Source organism: Ursus arctos, chromosome X, assembly GCF_023065955.2.
Source record: "Ursus arctos isolate Adak ecotype North America chromosome X, UrsArc2.0, whole genome shotgun sequence".
NCBI lineage: Eukaryota > Metazoa > Chordata > Mammalia > Carnivora > Ursidae > Ursus > Ursus arctos.
The window spans coordinates 8,364,091-8,373,737 of record NC_079873.1 but is presented as its reverse complement, the minus strand read 5'-3'; the positions used below and the strand labels follow the sequence as shown (position 1 = coordinate 8,373,737).

Sequence of the window (9,647 nt, the reverse complement as noted above, 5' to 3'; positions counted from 1 at the left end):
GTTTCTATATTTCTGAGAGTATGTTTGATTTATATAAATACTTGTTTGTCTTTAGGCCTATTAAATAGAACTTTTTACAAATTAATTTTGGGACTATCATCTGGAGGTAGAAAAATACCACACATCTGTAATAGACAGACACACATACAAGACACAGAGATCTTCTAGCTTTCCATTTTAAAATTTTAGCCATGAGACAGGTATGATAGTGCAAAACTCATTAGTTTAAAAAAGAATGGTTGTATCTAAATTCTGTTTCCAGCAGATAGCATAAGTTAAGGTTACCTGCTCAGATGGCTAAAGCTTTTACTAATATTTGTGGAAAAAAACTTTTAAGATTTTTCATTCAGCCTAATTTCCAAATAGCTTCTTTTTGTTTTTCTGAGAAGAATTATCTCCCTGAAGTTTGCACTTCAATAGATGGCTCTGGGTTCCTAGAGAAAACCGGATTGAACATTTGCATCTCAAAGCCACAGAGAAAGGTTGATTCTCCAAGAAGAGCTTCAGTTTCCTAAATCCAGACCTTTTACGCTATCTGCGAGTCTTTTGAGATGAATCGGGGTGAGTTTGGTATTGGAAAAAGGATAGGTGGGCTTTGAATTGTTTCTAGAGTTGCATTTCTATTCTTGAGAAGACTCGAATTGTAAGGTAAGTATACTTGTTAATTCCTCAAAGAATTGGGTTGCAATCTGAATGGTTTCTAGCCACTGACCCAGCCATCCAACTACATTATCCTCCATTTGCTTCTTTATATCAGGGAGAAGATCTGCAACTAAGATGGTTAGCAAAAGATTTATATGTTATAGATTTAGAGCTGGGTTTATTTTAATTTTTTTTAATTTAAATTCAATTAACATATAGTGTAGTATTGGTTTCTGGAGTAGAATTTAGTAATTGATCACTAACATGTAACACCCAGTGCTCATCCCAACCAGTGCTCTTCTTAATGCCCATCACCCATTAGCGCATGCCCCCATCCTCCTTCCCTCCCACAATCCTCAGTTTGTTCTCTATAGTTAAGAGTCTATTATGGTCTGCCTCCTAGAGCTGGGTTTCTTTACAACATTTTATTTTATTTTAAATATTTGTTTTAGAGAGAGCGAAAGCGAGAGTGGAGAGGGGCATAGGGAGAGGGAGAAAGACTCTCAAGCGGACTCTGCGCTAAGCACAGAGCCCGTGGCGGGGGGGGGGTGGGGGGGTGGGGGGGGGGCTCGATCTCATGGCCCTGAGATCACAACCTGAGATCACGACCTGAGCTGAAACAAGAGTCGGATGTTTAACCAACTGTACCACCCAGGTGCCCTGTCTTTAGAACATCTTAGAACTCCTTCCACAGTGGCTTCAGAATGCTTTTCTTTCCCTCCGGGTACATAGTTTCATTTTAGCTTAGGGGAGAAGTCCTAAAAAAATGTTCTTATCAGGCTCTGAATATCAGCTTCCGATTTGGTCAATTTATGACCATAGTGCTACTTAAAAAAAAAAATCCTTTTGAGTATCTTGTCAGGTTTCAGCTGAGACAAACAGTAAATATTCCTGGTAGTACTGAACTACCCCATAGAACCAAGAGGGATTCTCAAAGAGGTGCAAAAGATACTACCTTCACAAGATCCAGAGCCACTCCCAAAGATAACCATTAGAAAGAAGACTTGGACAACTCCCCTGAGAGCTGGAATTACTGGGTAATTTTTCCTTCCCTCTAGCTTCTGGTGGCCAGGATAAGACCTGCTGGTAAGCCCACCACACACCCGGCTCATTCTGGAGCTTGCAGAAAGCATCCTGGGAAAACTGGCAGAGGCCAGCAAAGTGTAACAATTTTTATCAAATACTATCAGGTCCCACAGTTGGTAGGACCCTTGCCACAAATGGAATGCAATCCACATTTCTGCCCAGGCTTATCTAGTCACGAATGGGGTGCAACACACGTTTCTGTTCAGCTATCTTTTTGGGGCCCCCAGTCTGACAGTTGCCAAGCCAAGTTCTCAGGATGCAAAATGAGACAAAGGAGGCCGTCGCTCTCCTTAGGAGAGAAAGGATGGGTAACCAATGTTTTTTTCTGCCAATCCGAATTTGGAAAGGAAGGGAAAATGTGAAATTTACCTTCTTTCCACCAGGCAACAGACAGAGGTCTGGGAAAGCTGACTTTGGTTAAGAATTGTTACACTTTGCGGGCCTCTGCCAGTTTTCCCAGGATGCCTTCTGCGTGCTCCAGAGTGAGCGGGGGTGTCCCAGCAGGTCTTATGCTGGCCACCAGAAACTGTAGAGGAGGCAAAATAATTTTCTCTCTACCGTTTGTAGTCAGTGTTTGGCTGAGACCCCTCTTTCTCTAGGGCACCTCGTAAATTGATAAGGTTATCTAAGATGGTTCAAAGTTCACCGTGGCCACTGTAATTGAAGATTATCTTTAATACTTGTTCAGCCTTAAGACAAAATTTTATTCACCTGAGGCTTCACATTGGACCCGGTCCGGTTTCTAAGTCGGACCCAGGCCATCCGCGGACCAGTTTCTAAGACGGAACCAGTTGGTCCCGGACCCGGTCTGGTTTTGCAGTCGGACACAGTCCCAATTCCAGCCGCTTTCGGGACCCTCTCCAGAAAAAGAAATGCTCAAGTGACGCGTGAAAGCTCATAACGCAGAGAGCTGCAGAGAAAGCTGTGGAGCCAGAAGCCAGGACCTGAGAGGGACTTGCCCGCCGTCCCCACACACAGAAAGCAGCGAGCTCAAGGGGCTCAGCAGGTACTCGTGCTTGTTGCTCCGTGTTCCTGGGGGCGCCTGGGGGTCTCCTTCGGTTCCCTGTTTTGAGATGATAACTTAAAAGATAAGCCGGGGCATATTAAAAATTTATTTAAGAGTTTCTTTGAGCGGAAATCACTTTGAACCTGGCAGCACCAAGCCGGAAGTGGTTAGGTGGGCTCCGCCTACAGGAGCTCGGGCGCGAGAGATTTTACAGAGAAAAGGCAGAAGCGAAGTAAGGAAATGATTGACTGGCTATCGCTTCAGGCCTCGTTGGCTCTTTGTGATTGGTTATTGTTAGTGTTTTGATTTCATAACCTTGAGGTATTTACAGGCCGATTTTGGTTTGCTTATGTAGGCCACCATGACATTATAATCACCTAATGGCTTTTATGTTAATACCCTGGAGTTGAAGTTTATAAGGTATTTTCTTCATTGTCTAGTTTTTGCAGGGATTAGGGATTAAGATAGCCATCAAATCTCTTATAACGTATCTTTTAAATTTGTCATTATAGGTCACCTAGTGGGTGACCGGTCTGCGGAGACCCCTTCTCTAGGCTATAGCAAGGTGTGTCTACTCCGCAGATGGAGTTCGTTGCTCACCCACGGCCTTAGCCCCATGGCTGCTGGCAGAGCCCCAAGGCCTATGCAGGGGTGAAACTTGATTAGGCTAATGCAGGAGGGCTAGGTTCTAAGTATACTCTTGGAACAGCTGGGGAACTTTTAAAACCTACTGTTGCTGAGAATTGGAATTTTGTTTCCAAAGCTCTGGGGCAGTGCCAGTGTGCAGGTGGCACTGAGAACCTTTCCTCTTGCAGTGATTGGTTTCGGCATGGCCATGGGATACACCCCTGGCTGACCAGTGAAGTTTTCATAGTGAGAGAAAGTTGGGAGGGGGGAGCGCTTCTGGAAAAGAAGATTCCCCTCCCCCAAGAAGAGATCACTGTGGCATAAGCTCTCCTCTTCCTCACTGGGCTTCATTGTTTGTGTGGGGATGTGGTAAGGTCTGCAGCCGCCCCTGATACTCTGACAATAATGGCAAAAAGCTAGGGGTGGGCTCGCTCATGGGTCCTTGATATTTTGTTGAGCCTCTAACTCACTGAGTTAATCAACCCTGCTGCCCAACTCCAAGCTTCTTGCTATGCAGTCTCATAAAGCCCGGTGCAGCCCCAACTGTCCTGGTCACACCTCTTCTGCATTTGTAGGGAGTTAAGTTACTGGCACCAGCAGGATTTATACTGCTACTTTTGGTGATATTGGTGAGATGGACCTCCCACAGTGAGAATGCATTTTGCATTTTTACCTGGACGAGAAGTCATACATGAAGGCGCATTTGAAATAGTACTTCACATGTATTCAGGATTAAATAGACTTTGGGGATGAACAGTAAACCTAATGACCATTTATGATACGGTTTCAGTTGGAAGCTCTGTGTTACAAACAAACCTTAAGTGAATTTCTGGAACAACCCATTTATAAATTAGGAACAACCTATGGCCTTACAGCTGGACACTTTAGAAAAAACTTTAGTCTTGAGTAATATGCAGACCCTGCATTCTAAGAATGTGTCTTGTGGTTAATGAATATTCTGATAAAAAGTTACAGTGACCATTTTTTACAAAAGTTACAGTGCTTTTTTTAAGATTTTATTTTTAAATAATCTCTACACCCAATGTGGGGCTCAAACCCACAAGCCCGAGATCAAGAGTCACACGCTCTTCCCACTGAGCCAGCCAGGTGCCCCCCAGGGTTGCAATGCTTCTTAATCCTTAATCTCTGTTGGTGTTTCTCAAATTAAGTCGGGATGACCTTTGCTTCCTGGCTCCCACCTCTACTTTTTCAAATGATATACGGATAAAGTTCCAAGGTGAAAGCAAGCTTCCTACATTGTAGTTCTATTATGAAGAAAGGGTTCCAGAACAATACCAGCAATGGCCTCCAGCTGAGGACCATCAGGGACACGTGTTCAGCTTGAGTGGAACAAGGTGGGTTTTTTGTACCTTGGGGAGCTGTGGGGCATCTCAGTGAGGGGGTTAGAAAGGACTTATTAGTGAACTGGGCTTGTGTTAGGTTATTTGGGAAGGAGGTAAGGAACTGGGGGCTTTGCTTTGTATTGGATGCTGCCAAGAAGAGGGCATTTTTATGATTGGGTAGCTGAGTACTTCTTGCCAAGGAGGACACTAGAATGAGGCAAAGAAGCAGCACTCATTTGCTGGGAGGAGGACTGTTTCATATTTTGTGGTTTGGACAGTATTCGTGTTTTGTCTGTGTTCAGGCAGGATTGTAGAGTGGGTCACTTAGTGACCATGGTCACTAAAGTGGGCTTGTCTGATATTCTGTGACATTGTTTATGGTCACTAGGAGAGCAGCCAGGACCAGCTATGAAGGCCTGGCCAGCTTCTGGATGTCAGAGCCTGCTTTTTTCTTCTTTTTTTTCTCAATAGTTAAGATCTATTGTTTAGGTTGTGCTAGGCACTGTGCTAAGTACCTTACATATTCAAATTGAATCATCCCCACCTTATGAGGTGTCATTATGATCATCCTTATTTAACAGATGTAGGAACTGGCACCTGCATTGCTAACCAGTTTGTCCAAGTTTGGAGTGTGAGTTCAGACTGACGCCAGGTCTTAACCGCTCCTCTCTACAAAACCATAAAGCTGTGCCTGGGCATTAAGACTCAGGGCCACTTTATAAATAGCAAGGGTATTAATGTATGTGGTGCCTAGCTTGAACTAGAAGCCAAGCACAAATCTGAAACAAATTATAGAAGCAGACAGCCATTTAAAATGATGTTGTAGAAAGATACTTATTGACATGGAACAACCATTAATGATGTAGGAACAGCAAAAAGCATTAGGAAACAGAATCTGGGTTTCTGCTCACCTGAGGAACTTTTTAAACCTGAAGTTTAGACCCACTGAGACAAAATATTGATGGTGGGGTTCCAGCATGTGTATACCCAGGAATTTGAACTCTTCTCGCACAGGCTAAGCCTAGTGTTTTGAGGGGGTAAACTTTCCTGTTGTATGATCAAGAACATTAATGGTTCTCAGGAATTCAGAAGCGTGGGACATGGCTATTTAACATTCTTTCTGGACTTCACTAACGAGGGTCCGCTGGTGCTCTTGAAGATGGTCCAGGTGATCATTGACATCCATTGGCAAGTTTGAGTAAAGCCACTATTGGCATTAGATTTGGCCCTAGTGATAAGTCCAAAAAACAACTTTTGGTTCTCAACCAAAATTAAATGTTCAAAGCTGAGGCTTACTCCTTGTAACAGAATCAAATAATAATAGTAATAATTTATGAAGTTAAATGGCTACATGCCAGGGTTTTCATTCATCTTTTTATTTATTGCCACAGACAGTCCCCTGGTGTACCTATTATTACCTCCACTTAAAACAAGAAAACTAAGGCACAGGGACAGTGAGGGACTTGCCTAAGGAGGCATATCAATAAATGTGTCACTCTGAGTCCAGTTCCCAGGTCCTGCTACTTTCTTAGTTTACTTGTTAACATCCCAGCAAGTTTTACAAGCTTTGAAAAAGGCATGCAAAAGTCTGAAGAGGTTTCAAATGTCTATGTCTTTATACTACTGTGTAATCTCTGCTTTCTGCACCTGTGATATATCAAATTAGTGCTAGCACAGAGAATATCATTTGCATGACAAAAGGACACTGAGCTTACAGTCATAGAATCGTTTCAGTCTTCATGATATTGAGAGTCAGATCAGCTACAATAGCCAGAGTAAAAGTCTCCTTGGAGTTGGAATTCCAGAGAAATTTACAGGAAATAGTTTTATACAAGGTCCAAAATATTCAATCAGTTTCTTAAAAATTTGACTTACATAATAGAGTACAAATGCCAAGGCCTCTGGAATATTAAAGCCTAATTGAAGTTTGGTGTAGTAATTTTAAAGGGAGTGCCGAATGTCTTATTCATGTCAAATATGCTTTACATAAGACTCAGATGACATTTCTAAGTAAAATGACTATATTCTTGGCTAATTTCATATAAAAATGACTTTGTATTTTGAATAATAAGACTACTTTAGTTGTATATTTTGAATTATCGGTGAACCTTGACTGGGGAACAAATTCACATAAACTCTACATTTTGCTGTTAAACATATTCTGAAATTTGTTTCTTGATCATTTAAGCATTCACATTTCAGTTAGTGAATCTTCCAAACAGTGTTGTTTGGTTTTATCATGTTTGAAAATGGCTTTTTGGTCCCTATAATTAATTTTTTGTGTTTGAAGAAGGACTGAAAAAGAGAATTGAGCTACAGTAAATGTTTATTATTAGCTTTCAGTTCTCCCATGAATCATGGCTAGAGGTATACTTCCTCTTTACTCAAATCTGTAATTAATGTTTATGTCATGGTGATGTGTTTTTAAAAAACAGAAGCTCATGAAAAGAATACCATATGAGTATGTGATTAATGGATCATGAAAAAGATTAGCTCAATCACTAAATCAAAAGTTACTGGTTTAGATTTTTCTTTATTGTACTTGTATTGCATGTAGCAAAATCTAGACTAAAGATGGCAAATTTGAGGGACACCTGGGTGGCTCAGTCGGTTAAGCATCTGCCTTCTATTCGGGTCATGATCTCAGGGTTCTGGGATCAAGTCCTCCATCAGGCTTCTTACTCAGCGGGGGGGTCTGCTTTCCTTCTGCCTGCCACTTCCTCTGCTTGTGCTCTGATAAATAAATAAATAAATAAATAAATAAATCTTTTAAAAAAATAAAGATGGCAAATTTGAGTTCAAAAGTAACTGAAAATGACTTTTACATCCTATTTTTTGGAGATTTAACATTTACTACAAATATATTTTAGGGATAGTTAGTGACATACAGGCTTCTCTCCCAAATCTTATTCTGTCTACATATACAATACTCCCCAATGAGAATTAACATTCACAAGGATGATTCTGAGGTATTGTCACAGGTTTTTTTCATGCGACCCAAAAGATAAGATTTTCGGCATCACCGTTATATGGATTGTATGGTAATGATTGGATTGTATGGTCATGTTTGGATTATATGGTAATGATTTTATTTGGTAGACCTCAAAAAATTTGCCATGTTCTTTATCCTGATAGCAGATCTGTCCCTCTGGCCCAGGGCTGACCCAATGAAATATCTCACCTCCCCACCAAACAGAATCATTCCCTGTTCTTGCTACTTGGACAAGGGGAAAAAGCAACTTGAATGGAAAGGGAGCAGCCAAACTCTGACTGGGGTGACATCTTTCCCACCCCACAGAGAGGGCGATATATAATAACAATGTATGAAACTAACTCATAAAGAGAAGCAGAAGCAAGTTGAAATCCCAATGGATAAAGTGCGTTGATGGTGGTCTTCCCTGATTTCTCAGATTCTGCAGCTTTTTCTTAGATTCAGTCAGTGAGCTACCAAAGCTATCAAAGGCAATACGTTCTTTTTTCCCTTAAGTTGGTTTCAGATGGATTTTTGTCACTTGCAACCAAGAATCCTAAAGAATGTAATAGTCAACATACTGAGTACCTGCTGATATGGCCACTATTTTGTATGTAGCAAAAGCAGGAAAGTGAGCCAAGTTATTTTAGACACACTTAAAAAAAGTTCTATTTATTTATTTTTTAGAGAGAGAGTGTGCGTGCGTTGAAGGGAGGGGCGGAGGGAGAGGGAGAGAGAGAATCTCAAGCAGATTCCCTGCTGAGCATGGAATCCTTCCCACAACCCCAAGATCAGGGCCTGAGCCAAAATCAAGAGTCAGTCACCCAATCGACTGAACCACCCGGGCGCCCCAGACACACTTTTTTTTTTTTTTCTTTACATCAAGTGCCCTTTTTAATGCTCATCATCCACTTACCCCAACCTCCCCTCTAGCAACCCTCAGTTTTTTTCCTGTAGTGCTCCTAGACACACTTTTAACAAGGTTTGAAATATAAAGGATTATAGCTTTGTGCAGTGACAGTATTGTAGCCAATGAGGTTTAGCCAAGGTGCAATTATTGCTAATTGAAAACTTTTCCCGGTACCCTGCCGTGATAACTTGAAATATAAAAGATCGTACCAGAGGTGGTATTAGAGTGGTACAAGGCTGTCCACAAGCCTTATGCCAAATTTAATTTTTCATTGACTTGGCATGCAATTAAACTTTAATAATGAAAAATAAATATTAGGTATAATGGTAAATCATATCCCAGGTTTGCAGATGGTTTTCTGAGAGTAGTACACACAAGCCTGGCTTGTGCATATTGTCTCACAAATGTTGATTGTTGCAGTAAGAGGCTAGAGAGGGTGGAGGAAGACGAATTCTCAAATAGGAACAGAAAGATTGCAGAAGAGGCTGAAATGTTAAATTCTTCTGCTTTTCTTTACTCAACACTTGGTTTCCATTGGAGGAAAATAGTGAATCTGATTCTCAGGCAACCCTTCCTGGGTTGTAATTAAACCTGGGGAGGTTACACAGACAAGATATGATTTACTTAGGGGTTAGCATGTGGCTGAAAGGAGGTTGGCTTCTAATTAATGTAAGAGATGGTGAGACCTGTAGCCCTAATTCTTTATGGTAGTACTTCCCCAGAGTTCCATCTCCACGCCACCAATGGGGCCAACTATAACCTGCAAAATCATGAATCCCACTCCTTTGTCTCTACTCCACACGCTCTACTCCAGTGTCAGACTCTTGTCTCTAAACTACTTGCTTGTCTTGTACCCATGGAATACTCAAAGTATCTCAAATGCAGCGAGTCCAAAATGAAACTCATCACCTTTCTTCCTAAACTTCCTGCTGTGTCTCAGTGAATTTCAGTGGCTAAATCATTATGCAGTCTATCAAAGGCATATGTCTGGATACCACCCGTTCACTTTTCTGCCTCACTTTCAACATTCAATCAGTTCTTCCTAAATAGCTCTTAAAATTT

At 41.4% G+C, this 9,647-nt stretch overlaps 1 pseudogene; it reads left to right on the top strand.

Moving 5' to 3' along the window:
* Nucleotides 1–8,678: 8,678 nt before the first annotated feature.
* On the top strand, nucleotides 8,679–8,792 carry LOC113240822 (U4 spliceosomal RNA; annotated as a pseudogene).
* The last annotated feature ends 855 nt before the right edge of the window (nucleotides 8,793–9,647 follow it).